General features: G+C 44.8%; 1 pseudogene across 1 annotated transcript in view; it reads left to right on the top strand.

Moving 5' to 3' along the window:
* LOC146768029 (calpain-2 catalytic subunit-like) overlaps positions 1–17,636 on the top strand; it is a 39,692-nt pseudogene that overhangs the window by 7,400 nt on the left and 14,656 nt on the right. The window contains exons 2-12 of the transcript XR_014954185.1: positions 1,904–2,019; positions 3,079–3,212; positions 4,073–4,239; positions 6,124–6,273; positions 9,025–9,171; positions 13,654–13,798; positions 14,712–14,776; positions 15,904–15,972; positions 16,312–16,390; positions 16,602–16,720; positions 17,136–17,195. The product of XR_014954185.1 is annotated as a calpain-2 catalytic subunit-like (transcript). The remainder of the gene's footprint in view (positions 1–1,903; positions 2,020–3,078; positions 3,213–4,072; positions 4,240–6,123; positions 6,274–9,024; positions 9,172–13,653; positions 13,799–14,711; positions 14,777–15,903; positions 15,973–16,311; positions 16,391–16,601; positions 16,721–17,135; positions 17,196–17,636) is intronic.

The following is a 17,636-nucleotide window of genomic DNA, read 5'->3' as shown; positions in this document are numbered from 1 at the left end:
TCTTCAAATTAAAATTAAAGTTTACTGTTATGCCATTTCAACATCTGGCATTTCTGTAGTATTCTAGCTGGTTTCTAGAGTCACCTAGTTGCTTTCTGGTTTTCCAGCTTTTCTCTACAGATGCAGTGGCAGCAAGAGCATAGGAATGAAAGATATGAAGCTTCATTTTCAAGTTGTGAAATTGCTGTTGCTAATACCAAACACTGTTTTTAAATTGATGAAAACATTTGCTGCTCTAGTGGTCTTTGGACCAGTCAGATGTTCTCATGGGGTTGTATGGTATCACCAGAGGATATGAAGTGACTCACAGCTGGTATTTTTGTACCTCCTGACTACATCTGAATCAGAAGTTGTCAGTGTTCTTGTTTGTATCTCCTCTTTCATTGTAACTAAATATTGCAATGACTCTTCTTTCTTCTCATGAACTGGGCAGGATTTTGGTCTTGTGTGACAATTGTTGATTAAAAATTAGATGCTTTTGATCCTATCTCTGTATAGCCACTGAGTTCCTAAGAGCCTGGATGGAATCTCTGCTCTTTTACACAATGGGGCTGGCAGATGCACTGTAGAAACGCTTTTTTTTTTTTTTTTTTTTAATTTTTTCCACTGCCTTATCTGACACCAGCATTTGTATTGATATATTTGCTTAAGCTTACATTTACTTGAACTTTGCATTTACTTTGAATGTTCATGTCCCATCACATTTTAGGATGTTGTAGAGAAGATTGCATTGGAGGATGTCGGGTGCTTTTGGAAACCTGTATTTTTTGTTATGCTGCTTCTTTTCTATAGGAAGCTTTTGTAGTCTCATTTATCCCCCAAAAGGCTTGATCACAAAGCAACAGACCTGTGCCCATGGGGAGTGTCACTGCTGTTGCTGAGCCCTTCAGAACATCTGGGAGTACTGCAGGGAGAGATGGGGCATCCAGAGCACATGGACCCATCACATCTGCATGGCAGCTTCTGGGCAGGGAATGTGTAACCAAACAGCTCAGCTAATGAGCAGGGTTTCTTTTAGCTCAGTAGTCTTTGGCCCGGTGCATAAATTTGTTTAATTGCTTTTGACCTGGACTATAAGAAACTGTGATCCATATAAGGCCAAGCTGATTATTAGTGCAGAAAATTTGCAGACACCAAATTCTGCCCCTTGGGATTTGGATTATCCTTTATTCTGGCCTTCTGAAGTTTTTGTTTTGGTCTGTTGTTTTTGGTATTTTTTCTTAGGCTCTGAAAAGAATTGCAGAAAGTAGAGGTGTAATGTTTATAGAGCTGGGGTCTTCCTCTCTCTGTGTGGCAGGAGATGGTGCGGAAAAACACAGTCCAGGCAGCCTGTGGTGTGCAGGGCTCCATCCCGGGCAGGATGAGGAGGTGTGTGGGAAACAGTGGCTGCCTTCAGGCCTTTCCTGGCTCTCCAGTGACTGTGCTGGAGACCAGACATGGCACTAAAGAGAGAGGCCTCGAGCAAGAGCCTCCAGAAATGTGTAAGGTGAAAGGACATGCTTATTAAACATGGAGAAGGGAAAAGAATGCAACCTATGCCTGAGAAAACACCTTTGAGGAGAAATTGCATCCCTAAGTACCTGTGTGTACCCACAGGCTCTTTGCCTTTTCTCTGTGCTTCTTCCTATCATACAGGCACTCAACTGAATATTGAATTTTCTTTCAAACAGTGCCAGAATGGGTGATCATGTGGTGGTAGGTCAGAAAAGGCCTGCTTTGACTTTTTTTTATGACTTTGGTCTTGATGAAACACTTGTCTGGATCTGGAGGGTATTTGATCTGTCTCAGAGATAAAGTGATGGGAGGGATCATCCTATCCCAGCTGAGGGAATGATGCAGTGCAAAAACTAAAGTTTGAATAATTAATGCTGTCTTGTTTTTTTGTTTCCTTTTCTTTTTACAGAAGGCTGGCTCTTGGCAGCCATTGCTTTTCTCACCCTGAATGAAGAAATTCTGGCCCGTGTTGTTCCCAAAGACCAGAGCTTCCAGGATAAACATACAGGAATTTTCCACTTCCAGGTATGGGGAAAACAGCCTTTTCCCCTTCGTGCTATTGGGCAGGAGCCAGTGTGGCTGTCTATGTATCCGTGTGTGATGTTTCCTGGTATGGCTTTGTGGGATGTCAAAGAGCCAGACAGAAAAAAGGAGACATCTACAAAGGGAGGTGGAAGGAGCAAGGCCATTAATCAAAGATCTGGGAGCAGGGGCTGCCACTGTGGTCCTTCCTCCCTGAGCAGAGCCAGCTGAGTATGTGCATCCCTGAACAGGGTGGGTGAAGCTGGCTGGGACACCAGGATCGTTTTTTCCCAGGGAAATCAATGTTCAGAGATAAACATGCTGGTGATGGGAGTGCATGGGGTGGTGATGAAACGTAAAATTTAAGGAATTTAGAGATTTCAGAGGAGCTAAGATTTTAGTTAGAGGTAAGCCTTACTAGAGTTAATTAAAATAAATGAGTAGGCCTTGATGAAGTTAAGAAATAGTAGTTAACTAATAATTGATTGCTTGTCAGCACAATGTTTAGTTAGCTGGGTTTATAACGAAGAATATAGAAAGGGACAAATAGCTTTTAGGAACATAAGACAATTTGTGGGCCTCCTTTGTTCTGAAACCAACTGAAGACAAGGAATGGGAGTTCTACCAAGAGTTCATTTGTCATATTTGCATTGAAAAGGTAGAAAGGTCAGAACAAGGAAGATTTCATTTACTTCCTCATTTTGGGACCCCTCCCCATGAAAGGGACCACCGACCCATTTCAAGGGACAAATACACCTGCTTAATAGCTTTTGACATTATTAGCATACGAAGCGAGGAATAGGATGCACCAAAATGATGAATATGTATTTGTATTTTGGGTATTCAATACTTGTATGAATAAAAGGACTCTGTAATCACCTGGAAGGTGCAGTGTGTATTTGGGAGCTATCCCACATGCTGCCCGGCGTCGAACAAACACACACTTTCTAACTTTAAACTGTTAGAGAGTTTTTGTCCGTCACAGTTGGATATCAGCACTAGATCAATATCCATATTTTTTTAATAAATCAGTGGTGGATGTTTGTGCTCTCTTTCCCTCAGTTCTGGCAGTGTTGGGAGTGGGTGGACATGGTGGTGGACGACAGGCTGCCCACCAAGAACGGGGAGCTGCTCTTGGTGCCCTTGGCAGAGGGCAGCGAGCTCTGGAGCGCGCTACTGGAGAAGGCCCATGCCAAGTGAGTTGGGACCAGGCTTCCCTCCCCTCACTCCCCTGCTTCCCCACAGCATCCCCAGCTGCATGGATACTGTGCATTCAGAGTGTCAGTCTGCTTATTAGCCTTTGCAGCTTCTGGGGTATCCCACAATGGCTACTTTGGTACAGCTTTGTTGACAGATGCCTAAGACAAGGAACCAAAAGCATTGGATTTGTTGCTAGCCAAGAAAAATAACTCTTGCATCTCATGGCAAGGCTGTTCCTGGAGCAGCCTTCTGTCACCAGGGCCTGGGAAGCTCCATTTCATGTGCTCTATGCACCTCTGAGGGTTTGGCAGGTGCCAGTGCTCCAGTGTGCAAAGCACATCAGTCCACGTGCCCAGGTCTGTGTTCAATGCTCATATCTGAATCTCTGTTTTTGGGTTGGCCAGAGATGCATTCTATCCTCTAACTCTCCTATTGTGAATTGACTTAAGAAATTTGGATCAGCTGAAAATCAGACCCACAACTGTTAAAGGAATTTAAAGACTGTGGAATTAGAGAGGCAAATTGTTTGGTCTTTTTTTTTTTTTTAATATATATTATTTTTTCTGCAGATAGTGTTCATGATTCCTGTCATTGATATGACTGAACCTGCGAGGTGTATGCTTGATTGTATAATATTTTGTGCTGGGCTTTCCAAGTACAGAGGTCTAAGAAGCAAAGCTGAATGGAGTGACACATTTGTAGCTGCTGCAATGCTCCTGAAAGCAGAAATGCTGTGACAGCTGGCACATTGAGGGCCTCTCCTGAAGGAAGAGGAGAACAGGGAGCCTGATGGTTGTGTGTGTGTGAGAAGACAACAGGGAGCCTGATGGTTGTGCCTGTCCCCCATTTTGTGCAGGCTGAATGGCTCATACGAGTCCCTCTCTGGTGGCACCACCACCAAAGGCTTTGAGGATTCACCGGTGGCATTGCAGGATGGTGTGAGCTGCACAACCCGCCCCCAGCCTCTTCAAGACCATTCAGAAGGCACTCCAGAAAGGCTCTCTCCTTGGCTGCTCCACTGATGTGAGTTAGCAGGTTTATTTCTGGGTTCTTGCTGTGCACACAGGCTGGGCTGGGCCTGTGCTGCACCTGCAGGAGCTGCACACAGCATGCCAGTCCCCTCTGCCTCTACTTCCCTGCTCTGCCTTGTGCCTGAAGGATCTGAGCAGGCATGTGCTCTCCATGGGGGTTAGGCTGAAACTAAACTTCATTAGCTCATGTAAAAAGCTCATTCCCTCCCTTGTGCTTCTTCCGTGAGACCTTCTGCTCTTTAGAAGGGTGATGGTAATGAGTCACACAGGGAACTTGTTAGGGGTCCTGATGGACATCTGTGTTCCTAAGAAAGCCTTGTCTTGGCAGCAGGATGGCACAGGCTGAGAGGGTTTGGACAGAGAGCTGCTGCTAATGGCTCCTGCAGTCTGGTGCTCAGAGGTGACAATGTCCATCCTCCCTGCAGCCTTTTTGTTGCACAAGGTGTACCTAAAATGTTCCCCAAAAATCTGAGCTCTGTTCTTGAAGCAGAGAGGCTCGGACTGCTGCCAGACCTTTAGAAGGTTTTATGGGAAGACACGTTGTCAGAAGCTGGAGCCACATGGGAAAGAAAAGAGGAACTTAGGCCCTGCCTTCAAGGATTCAGCTTTGCTTTTACCCTTACTGAAATGAGTCTAAGTATTGTTATTATGGTCATCACCCTCCTCCCAAAAGAGATTGCATCTCAGTTATGTCTAAGGGGAAGGTAAATTGTTTACAAAAACTCCATTCATAATATAAATGTAAATGTTTCCTCCCATTTTTCAAGTTAAATCAGAGTCCCAGGAGAGGGAAGCTTCACAGCAGGAAAAGTGCTTGGTTAATGTCAATTTGACTTAATGGTATTTTCAAGGCCTGTTTTACTTGTTTGAATTTAGATAAGAATCTGACATCTAGATTTTTGCCCCAGACTTATACAATTTCCTTGGGTGGGTGGGGGGGAGAGTAAAATATATTATGTTGTTGATAAGTGCTGGCACTTTCTGTAGTGTAAATTAACTGTTGCTGAGTTTATCCTTTGGGAAAAAGAAACCTTGTAAAATCTTTCCTTCTGTTCTGTAAGAGAAATAGAGACACAGAGATTAAGCTTTAAATGGAGAGTGTGCTGTGGGGCAGTAATAGGCCATGAATTGACAGCAGGAATCCTGCCTGCTCCATCCAGTCCTCTCTGTTTGTTTAAACTTCAAATATGCTGGTTTAGAAGTCACACACATCTGAAATGGTGGAAAGACAATGACAGCCACGTTTCATAGGTGGTTAAATATTCACTGTCTGGCAAGAAGTGACTTTTCTCTGCAGTGTTTAAAGGCCAGACTGCCCAAGCAGTGGCTGTGAAAATCGAGGGGGATGTGCCTTCAGGTACGAATGACATCCAAAGTTCAGCCTCTTCCCTTGCTGCTCTGCAGGGCAGATCCTAATGGGGCAGGGCTGGGGAAAGGGAGGGGAACCTCCCACCCTCCTTTGGAGCTGCAGGGGGTGTTTTGACACTGAAATTTGCTGGAGCTGGATGTGATCCCAGTGGAGCCTCAGGCCAGTCACTCTCTGTCTTTTTCCTGGTCCCTTGAGAATATGGAGTTTCTCCTGTGCATCCCACTTTGGAGATGCACAAGAGTGGCTTCACCACACCGAGTGTTTTGGAGTCAGGAGGGAACTTTGCTGCAGTGCCACAAACATGGCAAACTGCCTGGGGTTCCAGCACCACCACATGTGCTGCTGTCCCCTCTCCCTGCTGTGCCACACTTGTTGCTTTTGTGCAGCAGCCAAACCACTCCTGCAGCCTCCCAGCGAGATGAAAGCTCTGTTGGAGCAGGAAGCTTGGTTCTCTTGGCTCCCCTGCCCATGGGAAGCTGCAGTCACTGATGTCCTTTGCCCCCCCAGATCACCAGTGCTGCAGGAACAGAAGCAGTCACTTCCCAGAAGCTGGTGGAGGGACGCTCGGACTCGGTCGCCGGGGCAGAGGAGGTAGGTGTGCCACCCCAAGGTGCAGCAGGTTTTGTGTGTGGCAACCACAAGCCCATCTTCAACACTGCGAATTCTTAAGTGTCACCCATTTTGAATTGGGTTTTGAGTCTCTTCCTTCTGAAGGAGTGCTTAATTAGTTGGTATGTTTTGGATAAACACAGATTTGCCTTCTTGGGTGTTTGACCCAAAAAAACCCCTCTTATTCCATAAGCATGGCTATTTCCCATGGAGCAGGGTGGTGGGCAGCTCTGTGCAGAAGGCATGCTACCCTCTGCTGGTGACCAGACCCTTCAAGTGCACTTCTGTACAGCAGGCCACACTTTGTACCTTACAAGCACAGCAAGAAGTGTCCTGAGCAAAAAAACAAAACAAAACAAAAAACCCAACCCCATGTATTATTGTCCCTGAAGTACCTTTCAGCTGGACTTGGTGTTCAAACACAAGGGGACTGCCCAAGAGCAGGTGACTGGTAAAGCAAGACAAAACAAAGGAAGCAGATCGTGGCATCCTTCCATGTGTGCAGTGGGTTTTTGGTTAGTTCACTGGTAATGGTTTCTGAAATAATTTTTGAAAGTTCAGGGTGAGGTGTAGAGAGCTGCTGACATGCTGTGCTGGTTTGTGGGTGTGCATTTGGTCTTTTTCTCACAGCAAAAGCAGGGAAGAGGGAGTTTGTTCACCTTAATTCACAAGTAGGCATGATTTAGCCAGGCTGTTCCTTTGGAGATCTGTGCAGACTCAGTAGGGATGGTTCAACTGGGGTGTCATCTCTGGACTGCAGAGAGCAGCAGATGACAAGGGGAAGGGCTGAGGCTGCTGCTCTGTGGGGCATTGGTGAGGTCAGAGGGGTTGTGGCCAATCTGAGTGTGCTGGCTGTTGTAACAGGCTCCTCTTATATATAAACAGGAGGATAAATCAGCATTTGAATGTGAAAATACAATTTATACCTAAGTGATGACTTTGATAAACATCTCCATACCTGCTTTTGAGCTTTTGTATAGCAGTTTTACATTCCCTTTGCTTGTAATCCTATCAAAGGTGATTTTTTAGCAGCACAAATCAGACATTTTGGTTTTCATGGGCTTTGGTTTGTGCATGCTGTAAAACTTCTTTGGACAAGCCTGGCTATGTGAAGCTCACTCAGAATCAGTTGGACTTTTGCCTTTTGGACCAGATGTGTGCATGTTGTCATGCCCAGCACTGAGATACTTGCTCTGTCACGTTTTTAATTACTGTAGAGGATGAGGGAAGGAGTGTGGTGCCGAGTCCCTGGTAACTCTCCATACACTTCTGATCCCATCAGGTGAACTTCTGAGGAGCAGTGCAGAGCTGATCAGAATCTGAAATCCCTAGGGAGAAGTGGAGTGGACTGGGAAATGGAATGACAAGTGAGTCAATGGCTTCCTTGTTGCCAGTAGCCCTTTACTGCAGGGGTGCACTCGTGTTTCTGGCTTTTCTCTCTTTTTCTGTTCCCTACCTGAAATTCCTCTGTAAGTCCTGTCTGGATTTGGTGTTCACAAGGAAGTGTTTCAGACAGAAGCATCCCCTCACTGTCATCTCCCTGGTAGCCATCACAGAATGTAATGCCTTTCATGCAAATTCCAGCCTTTGTGTAAGATGCAGTGTTTGGCTGGTGAATGCCTAGAAAGCTCCCTGTAGTTTCTGCTTATTTAACAGCCTGGATTCAGTGGTGAGCTTCTGAAAACTCACTTTCTAAAATTATTTTAAAAACCCATTTCTGATGTTAGCCATGAGAGCTGGAGTTTACTCACTTCTGTGGCTGGGCAGTTTTTATTCTGACTCTTCCTTTTTCTGCCTCAGTCCAGACATTGCACTTTCTAAAAATAGCACTCTGTTTCTCATCCTTTACCTTGGATATTTGAGAAGTGATGTATTTTATGTGCCAGGTGCATCTATTTTTAATTCTGCGGTGGTTTGAGAATTCTGGAACTGCAAAAAGTTAGATCTTGTGCCAGAACAGCCACATTAGGGTTTCACCTTTCCCATGGGCTCTGAGGTTCTCTTCCAGCTTCCCAAACTCTTCTGGTGTTGACCCTGAGGTGCAGGAGTGGCTGACCAGGAGACACGAAGATGGGGAATTCTGGGGAGTGTCACTGGGTTCCCATTCCAGCAGAAGGGAATGTCAGCTGCTCTGCTTTTATTCATGCAAAGTAACCTCTCCCAGTTTGCTCTCCAAGATGAGTGTGCAAATTCACCCCAAACCCTAGTGCTAAATCATAGTGACAGGGAGGGAGGATGGACAAGGTGGTGGTATGGAAAACCCTTCTGAGGAGACTTTGCCAGTGGCTTTGCCTCCCACAGGAAGGTGTTCAGTAACTTCCTGAGGCATTATTCCTGCCTGGACATCTGCAGCCTGACTCCAGACACCCTGGAAGTGACAGGTACAAAAATCGGAGCCTGCAGAAGCTGGATGGGAACTGGAGGCGAGGAGCCACTGCAGGGGACAGAAGGAGCTACCCAAGTAAGGAAAAACTGGGGAAACCTTTTACTTGTCCACTTGTACTTTCTCTGGGAGCTTCCAGGAGATGTTTTGGGATGGCTTATGAGATATCTAGGAATAATCTCCAAAAAGTGTGGATGTCTGGGAAATGTGGCTCCCTGATGAGGGTCCTTTGTGGTTGTAGAAGCTGGGGTGGGCAGGGCAGTGCCTTGGTTTTCTCTTCTCACGGCTGATTTTGGCAGTCAGAGCCACATCTGTCATATCTGACATGTTTAAATATCATCACAGTTGCTATCAAAGAAGCCTCTGAGTAGTTTGCTTAAGTCCACTTCCCAGACACATTCTGGATGAATCCTCAGTATTTAATCAAGCTGGAGGAGGAAGATGAGGACCCCGATGATCCTGAGGGAGGCTGCACTTTCCCCATTGGGCTGATCCAGGAGCACCATCGGAAGCAGAGGAGGAAGGGGGAGGACATGCACACCATCGGCTTTGCCATTTATCAGGCAAAGAAGGCTGGCAGGAATGTGGGAGGAAAAGGGAAATCATTCCCCTTATAAATGGGATGGTGCAGTTCCCATGCTGGGCTTTCCTTCAAAGCTCTGATGGGTTGAGTTGGACAGCAGCTGCAGCAAGGAAGGTGTAAAGAAACAAAAAGCTGCATCATGCTGGCTTAACCCACTGTCCCCTTTCCTGATGATGAAGAGGTCAGAAGGGCAAGAGTGTGAAAGAGGATATGGGGAGAAATAATAGAGAAATTGAGGCTACAGTAAAAATCGTGGTGGGCTGCAGGGAGGAGATTCAGCAGGAAGCCACAAACCAGCCTGGCTGTGGCTGTGGCCATGCTGCCCCAGGTGAACCTCAGCCTCAGGGATGGAGGAGGGAGCTGAGCCAGCACTTGGCCTTGGGTGATGTGGGCTCAACACCCACCTTGTCCTTAAGCCAAGTCTTCCTTTTGTTTTTTTTGTTTTGTGTTTGGTTTTTTTTCCCCCAAGAATGTGGATGTCCTTGCTAAGTAATGGTGAAAAGAAGATGGAGATGCCATTCACCATTCAACAAGCAAATAATTCTGTCCTTTTCTCCCTGCAGGTGCCCCAGAGGTGTGTGGCATGGGTTGGTGGTCAAGGTGCAGAGCTGGGGCTCAATGGGTGGTGGGAAGAAGAGGTTCAGAGGATCCTGCTTCATTGCAGGACAACATGACTGCTCAGAGTCTGCAGTTAGAGGCCATTTATTCTGGAAGGGGCCTTGAGCCCACGTTGCATTTTTAGAGTATCCTGGGTTGGGATAAGACTGTTCAGTGCTGCAAAAGCAAAAATTCCCCAAAGCAGCTCTTCTGTGGCTCTCCTCCCACACTTGCTTCCCCAGAGCACAGCTGCTTTTTCCAGGTTTCCACAGAGTTCATATTTGACTCATTAATAATATTCCAAGGAGGTGTTTATATTCATTTCCCTAAGCACCACCTCTTTTGGGTTGTCTCTATTTCTACCTGCAGGCAGCTAATAGTGCACCCTGGGGGTCACAGAGGGGTGGCAATGCAGCAAACCTCTGAGCTGTTGCTCCTCAGAGGAAGGACTGAAGCTCAGCAAAAACCCTGGGTAACCCATTACTGGGTTTGCTGTTCCTCTGAGGGTCTGTGAAAAGCAGCTTGGGTATCCTATGGCTCCTGAGGCTGTGCCCAAACCAGTGGCTTTTATGTAAAGGATGGTTTCATCAGGAAAAGAAATGGTGCTACTGGTTAATTAAATTTCTTACGTACTTTTTTTAATGTCTTAGCAGTACTCTGTCACTCACCCTAGTAGTCCAAATATTTCAGTTCCATAAGAAAACTCATTCTATCTACAGTCCCGTGACTCTTTTTTCCCCCAGAAGGTGGAATTTTATCTCCCACTATGCAGCAGGTCTGACAGGCTTTTAAAAGTTTTTCTTCATTCTTAAAAATCTGGGAGGAGAGGAAGGAGGAGTTTTCTGAAAGATGCACATTCCTGAAGCTGGTTTCTAGAACTCAAGCAGCCCACCTATAAGACTCTGCAAAAATTCATTCTGCAAGATCACAGAATTATAGAATGGTTTGGTTGGAAGGGACCTTAAAGATCACCCAGTTCCAACCCCCTGCCATGGGAAGGGCCACTTTTCACTACATGTTTCACTCCAGATATGATTTTATTTTAATATTTTGTTTTGTTTTATTCTTGGAGCCCTCCATGAGTGGGCTCTGCTCTGAACCTGACCTCGGAGGCAGAGCTGAGCTGCAGGTGGCACCCTGGCTCATGTGCCATCTCAATTTAAACAAAAATGACTGGTGGAGGAATTTGCCCAATGTCTTCAGCCACCCATCATAATCTGTAAAAAAAAGCATGACCTGAATGATTTATTGCAATGATCTGCAAAATATATTTGCAGCCATATCTCAGGACTCCCACCCCCTTTCTCTTCTTTTTCAGTTCTGTCAAACTGGCATATTTTTCCCCTTTATTTTCTTTTCCCCAGACATAGCTAACTGCCATATCTATGATATTTTATATTTGTAGACATGAACACATACAGACTGCAGTGGGCTTTCTCCCCTTTCTTTGCTTTTCCTAAGTTTTCTGGCCAGACAAATATTCATCTGAGCAAAAACTTCTTCCTGACCAACAAAGCCCGGGAAAAATCCAACACCTTCATCAACCTCTGGTAGGTGCTGAACCGGTTTGAGCTCCCTGAAGGAGAATAAATCATCCTTCCCTCCCCCTTTGGACCCCCTGAGGAACTTCTGCCTCAGAATCTTCTCTGAAAAAAATGTCAACTTCACATAGGTGGCTTTTGGTGACCATGTTATAGCAGTGGGCACATGGGAGAGATTATGATTATGATTATTATTGTTATTGTTATTATTATTATTATTATTAATTGTTGTTATTTTTCTTGCTTTTGTTATCCCAATTACTATTTAATTAAAATTAAAAGCTAAAGCCTGAGGAAGGGGTGTGGGGTCTTTTTTATTGAGTTGCCTTGATTCAAAGCAAGCAGAAACCTTCCTCTATCCTGTAATATTTTGCTGCATACTCCTGCAGCAGTGGGAAACCTGGGATATTTGGTGTGTGAGGACACATTCAGCTTTTGATGGGCCCTTAGGAGTGCTTGGGCACCATCTGTAGGTCTGGTGCTCCCTCAGCACCTGGGGGACAGCATGAGGCACACCAGAATTACTTTAGGGCTCTCACTTTTTGCTATTTTAAAGAAGAAATTAGTAGACAAAGTTTGATTTGTACCCAAATCAAACTGATTTTTGTAGTAACCTCGTAAACTCTTGGGAAAAGCAAAATGGCATTGAGTGAATATATCATGACACTTAGCATCCACAGGCCTCTGGAAGAATTACCATTATAGTGAAAATGGAGGCTTTCTCTCTTTGGAGATAATGGTGCAAATACCATGGAAAGAAACTAAGAGTTCCTGTGCTAAGTAGGCAAAAAAAGACCCAGAGTTATGTGAGCCTCAAAATCCTGTCTGTGGCTCTGCAGAACAATTTGTCCTGTCTTTTCAAACTCTTGTTGCCATAGCTGGCAAAACGCAGCTTTCACTCTGCTATACTGTGTCCATTGCTGATTAATCCAGTAATATTTGAATGCTCATTGTTTTTTCTATATTTTAAAGAAACTTTCTTTAACTGAAGCTTGAAGGAAAAGCATCATAAACATGACTTGTTTTGATTTTAATATTTATTTCTTTCTCTTTCTAGGGTGGTGATGAAATTGAAGGCAATTTTGATGAGATACATCCAATTGAATGTTTTAAATTGAGGTAATTTTGTTGTAAGTGGGGGCTGGAGTGCCTTTTCCCTGTGCAGGGTGATGTTTTCTATAGGCAATATCAAGAAATATTGTCCCACTTCAGGAAAATGGGAAAAAAATCTTTCAATATCCATTGCTAGGTGTGGGAAAATAGGAAAAGATCTTTCAATATCCATTGCTAGGTGTGGGAAAATGGGGAAAGATCTTTCAATACCCATTGCTAGGTGTGGGAAAATGGGAAAAGATCTTTCAATACCCATTGCTAGGTGTCAGGCAAATGGAAATATCATCAGGAATGTAATGGAAACACGTGTTGTCCTTTATCTAGAACTTGGACTTCCCAGGCAGAGGTACACTCTCAAGAGTTAACTGGAGCCACAGAAAATTCCCTTTGTTCTCCAGGAATCCAGGAGTGCAGCTTGCAGCAGCAGGGCTGTTTCTGCATGTAAAGCTGTTTCCAGGAGTAACTAGTGGCTCACCATATGTTTAGTCTTGCTGGGGATGCTTTGCCTACTAATGCAGCTACCCCATGTGTAGTGGGTGTTTTTTCCAGCATTTACAATGCCAGTATTTTGAGGTGCCCCTGAAAATAAAACTGAATAAAATCATAATAAAAAACAATTTGTATCTTCAACATTGCCATTTGAATTTTTTACTAAAGGCAAGGAAATGCATTAAGTCTTTCTCAGGCAGAAACTTTCCCCCTTTTGACCTTCTCTGTTTCTGTCTTTTAGATTGAGATGAGTGAAGATGACATCAAACACATCTTTAAAAAGCTTTTTTGGGCAGCTAGCAGGAAATATGAGTGGTTTTTTGGTAATGTCTTACTGGCATCATGGTGAGTGGGTAAAGAGAGATGCCTCCCCCAGGACAGAGTTTAGTTCTTGTGCAGAGTCAGCTCTCACAGTTGTGCATCCCAAACCTGTGCAGTCACCCAGCTGCTTCCATGGCAGATTTGGGAGTGCTCCTGGTGAACAATCTCTGCTCCTTTTGAACTGTGGGCTCAGCTTTTATCTCTGCAGGACCTGAATTCGGTCCTTGGGCAGAGCATATGGCTGGGCTGGGCTTCTCCCCAGGCTGCTCTTGCCTTGGGCACACCTTGCTGCTGGGTGTGCTGATCTCTGGGAGCTGGTGGTGCTCCTGGGAATGGGAGGTGGGGAGAGCTTCTCACCTGCTTCCATTCAAGGGAACTGAATTCCCTTGAAGGGGTGTTAGAAGTTGGCCAACTTGCCCAAAGGAATCAGAGGCTGCAGATGGTGTCTGCAGCTCACGGTGGAAAATTTGTTTTCCTCTTTTCCACAGGATGAAGAGATCTCTGCCTTTGAACTGCACAGCATCATGAATAAAATCCTGGCTAAATGTGAGTGCCTTCCTCCAGTTCAGATGGCCACCAGCAGGTTCCCACCGTGGCCATGGTAGCACAGAGGGCACCACTGACCTGGGCAGGGTCAGAGCCCGGGCTCTGCCCCAGACCTGCTGCTTGGCTCTCCATATGGCCACGACCACGAGCTCTCTCTGCTGCTTCAGGGGCTGCAGGAACTGGGGCTGTGCCAGCCCAAAAGGTGTTTCACAGGATGTGTGCTTTGGCAGGGTACAGATGGGTGTCTTTTATCCCAGCATCTGCCACTGGGAATTGGCTGCCAGGCAGATGGATGGATTTGAATAATCCTTGATAATAATCAAGACAGAGATTGCTGCTGTTTTAGTATTGAACCATACAGGAGTGATTCAAGCAGTAGCCCAGCCAGTGGTCTGGGTTGTCCCTAAGGAGGAGGAGAAACCTTGAAACTCTGGGCTTCTTTTTCTCAAGAAACGAGTGCTTGGAGAAATAATTATCTCTTTAATTTCCAAAATGAAATCTTATCAGATCATCAGGACTGTGGTGTATGTCTGTGTGCAGCAGACAGTAATCAGCAATGTCCTGTTGCTGGCTACCAAGCTTGGCTTCATGTTCAGCCTTTCATGAAGCCACCTCCTGCTGTTCTCCATAAGCTGGAAGTCCATGCTGTCCACAGAAGCCCACTTTGCAGGCAGACAGTAAGAGCAGGGAAGCTTTTGTCTCTGTCTCTTGCTCCTGGAGCATGATGCCTACAAACCAGACTACTCAGGCTGTTTGCTTGGGGACACATCCCAGCTCACTTGCACCCAAAGCCTCTTTGTCAGCTGAAAGGATGGCACTGTTGGAAGCAATAAAAGCTGGTTGGAGAGCTCATGAGCTATTTAGGTGCTGTGGTACAACATGCAGTGATAATCCTGTCTTTTGTTCTTTACAGGCCAAGATATTAAATCTGATTGCTTTAGTATTGAGACATGCAAAATAATGGTTGACCTGATAGATGTATCCTTTAAAGCTCTTCCTAGATAATATTCCCCTTCCTGAGCTGGAGCAGGCCAGCTGCCTTTGCTCCCTGGTTGGTCTATCCTGGTGTACAAGTGGCTCCTGAGGTGGAGAAGCTGGCTTTACCCTGATTCTCCTGAGAAAGCCACTCCCTTCTTCTTGTTGTTCACACGTGTGTTATCCCAGGCAATGGGAAAATCCATCATCAAACAAAGTCTGCTTGGAAGCCTTCCCAGCCTATTGGGTGTTCAGTCTGGCTGGGGACAAAGTGATGTTTGTGCTGGGAAAAGGGAAAAGGCTGTCAGCATGGGCCTTGGCTGTTGGGTTGTTTCACCTCTTTGTTATCTATGGCTGGAGTTGGTAAGATCATCATAAAGCCATAGGGGGATTTAGCAAATGGAAAATGAGGAATACAAATACAGTGTTTTAACATGCCATACAGGAAGCAGAGAGTAATGCAGGATTTTAGGAGCTTTTACTCCTAAGATACAGGCAAAAGTGTAGGATGAAGGATCAGGTCTAAGAATAGTTGTGTTCAGCTTCTCTGTGCAGTGGGAGTTGAATTGCAGAGTTGGAAAAGGAAAATTACCAACACAAGGTAATACTTTTCTATATTTCGGTAAAACACAGCAGTCCACAGGCAGCCCTTGGCAGGTTTTGGGTGCAGTGCCATGCCCAGGTTCTTTTGTTAGCTGTTTGCTCAAGAGCTGAAGGGCTCCAAATAGCAAGTTTGGCTGTGGCTTTTCCTGTTTATAATCCAGACCCAGGACTTGTGCCCCAATAACTGGAGGTGTTAAACCCAATATGCAGAACAAAATGGAATCATCCTGGCTCATTTATACTTGTAGTGGAAAGACAGAGACCTGCAGCAGGGGTGCAGAAAGAGCTCATTGAACTGGTATGATTTAAATTAATGATCTTAATGATTTAGAAAGAAATCTTGGACAATAATTGTGTATTCAGCAAGATGAGTCCTGGAGAGAGGATGAGTCCTTCAGAAAAGGACTTCAATCCCTCTTCTGTTTGCATTTTTTTTAAAGTCATAACTGCCCATGCAAGTAAATCCAGCAGAGGGAGACGAAACCCCTTTTTCTTCCCTCTGAAGAAACTTCCTTAACTCAGAGAAGAATAATGGGAGTGGCAAACTGGGACTGAAGGAGTGCCACCCCCTCTGGACAAAGACTCGGAAATACCAGGTAAGACACAACCCCTCTGGGAGAACAATCACACTTACAAGTGGCTGTAGACTGATTTGTGCCACACAATGTGCACAGTCACCTTTCCCAAAGCAGGACTGTGTGTCTGTAATCCCCCAGGTTTTGTCTTTATCTGCTCTGACTACTGCATTTTAAAAAATTTACTTTTTAAAGCCACTTTTAGAACAAATGGATGGAAGTACCAAGTCCTTCAGATCAATGTTGCAAAGTTCTTTAAGTAACATGCAGGCTGCATTTCAAAATGTTTCACTTCTGCCAGAAGCTAAACCACACTATGCATTTATATCAAGGTTTCACTTTGGGTTTTGTGTTTTGCAGAAAATTTACAGAGAAACTGATGTAGATCGATTGGGTACCATGAACCCGTATGAGATGAGGAGGGCACTGGAAACAGCAGGTATTTATATTATCCATCTCTTCACAGGAATCCATCAGTTTCAAGCAGGGTTGAGAGATGCTCAGAGCCATACAGTCCCATCCTGACTTACTGAATTTTGGGCACTCTGGAGCCTTCCCCTCCTGCCACCACGCAAGATCAGGCATTTAATTTTGTACCCATGTTTACTTTTTGGAAATAGTCTATTAAATCCTTGGCATTGTATTTTCAGGGCTCAAACTGAACTGCCAGTTACATCAGATCATTGTGGCTCGTTTTGCTGATGAGGATCTCTCGTCATTGACTTTGACATTTTTGTGTGCTGTTTGATTCGGCTCAAAACCTTGTTCAGTGAGTACACACAGTAACCAGACAGGCTCTGCTGCCTGGTGATTCCAGCAGGATAACTGTCCAGGCAGAACTGTCCAGAAGCCTAGGATAAGGTACTCAGACAAATATAAATCTCAGATACCAATCTGGCTTCTAGATCCAGGAACAGTCTTTTAGGCCAGGCTGCTGAACCACAGCCAGTCTTCCCTGCAAACAACTTTATATTGATTAAAAAAATACTAGGCAACAATTAAAAACGCTCAATCTTGCTCCTGCACAATGACTTTGGAGTGGCCCTTTCTGATTTGGGGTGTAGACCACTGTCAAGTTTTAGATTCTGGGACTAAATTCCTTATTGACCCTGAAGCACAAAAAGGCAAGACTTTCAAATTAGTTCCTGTATTTACTCTTGTCTGTCATCTCTCTCCAACCACAGAAGTGTTTAGAAAACTGGATGCAGAAAAAAATGGGGACAATAGAATTGAACCTTCTTAATGTAAGTTCATTTAGCTCTAAAACATTTGTTTTCATTTTTGGGAGAAAAACTGGGTGGGGGGGAATCTGTCCTGCTCCATTCTGAATGAGGATGGCTGGTTTTAAGTGCTCACATTTGTGCTGCATTTACCTACCTTGTATTTATAAGTAGCCTTAGAAAGATTACCTTTTAAAAATTTACCTACATTACAGTGTATTCTCTAACAAACACAGTTACTTGCACCAGAAGCCACTTTTGGTAAAAGCAGCAATTTTGGCTTCTTCACTGGTTTTTCTATCAACAGAGTAAAATGTAGGTGCAGTTGTGTAGGCAAGACTGATGGTCTTGCTCATGTCTGCTTCTTCCTGCCCCATGTGTGCCCTGTAGAAAGGACTAAGTTTGGAGAAAAGTACCCTCCTACATGTGTTTGACTTCCTTATTACCTGAACATAACTTATTTCT

This window comes from Lonchura striata, chromosome 3 (genome assembly GCF_050655825.1).
Source record: "Lonchura striata isolate lonStrDom1 chromosome 3, ASM5065582v1, whole genome shotgun sequence".
In the NCBI taxonomy this organism is placed as follows: domain Eukaryota; kingdom Metazoa; phylum Chordata; class Aves; order Passeriformes; family Estrildidae; genus Lonchura; species Lonchura striata.
The sequence above is the reverse complement of the archived record's forward strand: the minus strand, read 5'-3'. Positions and strand labels throughout refer to the sequence as shown.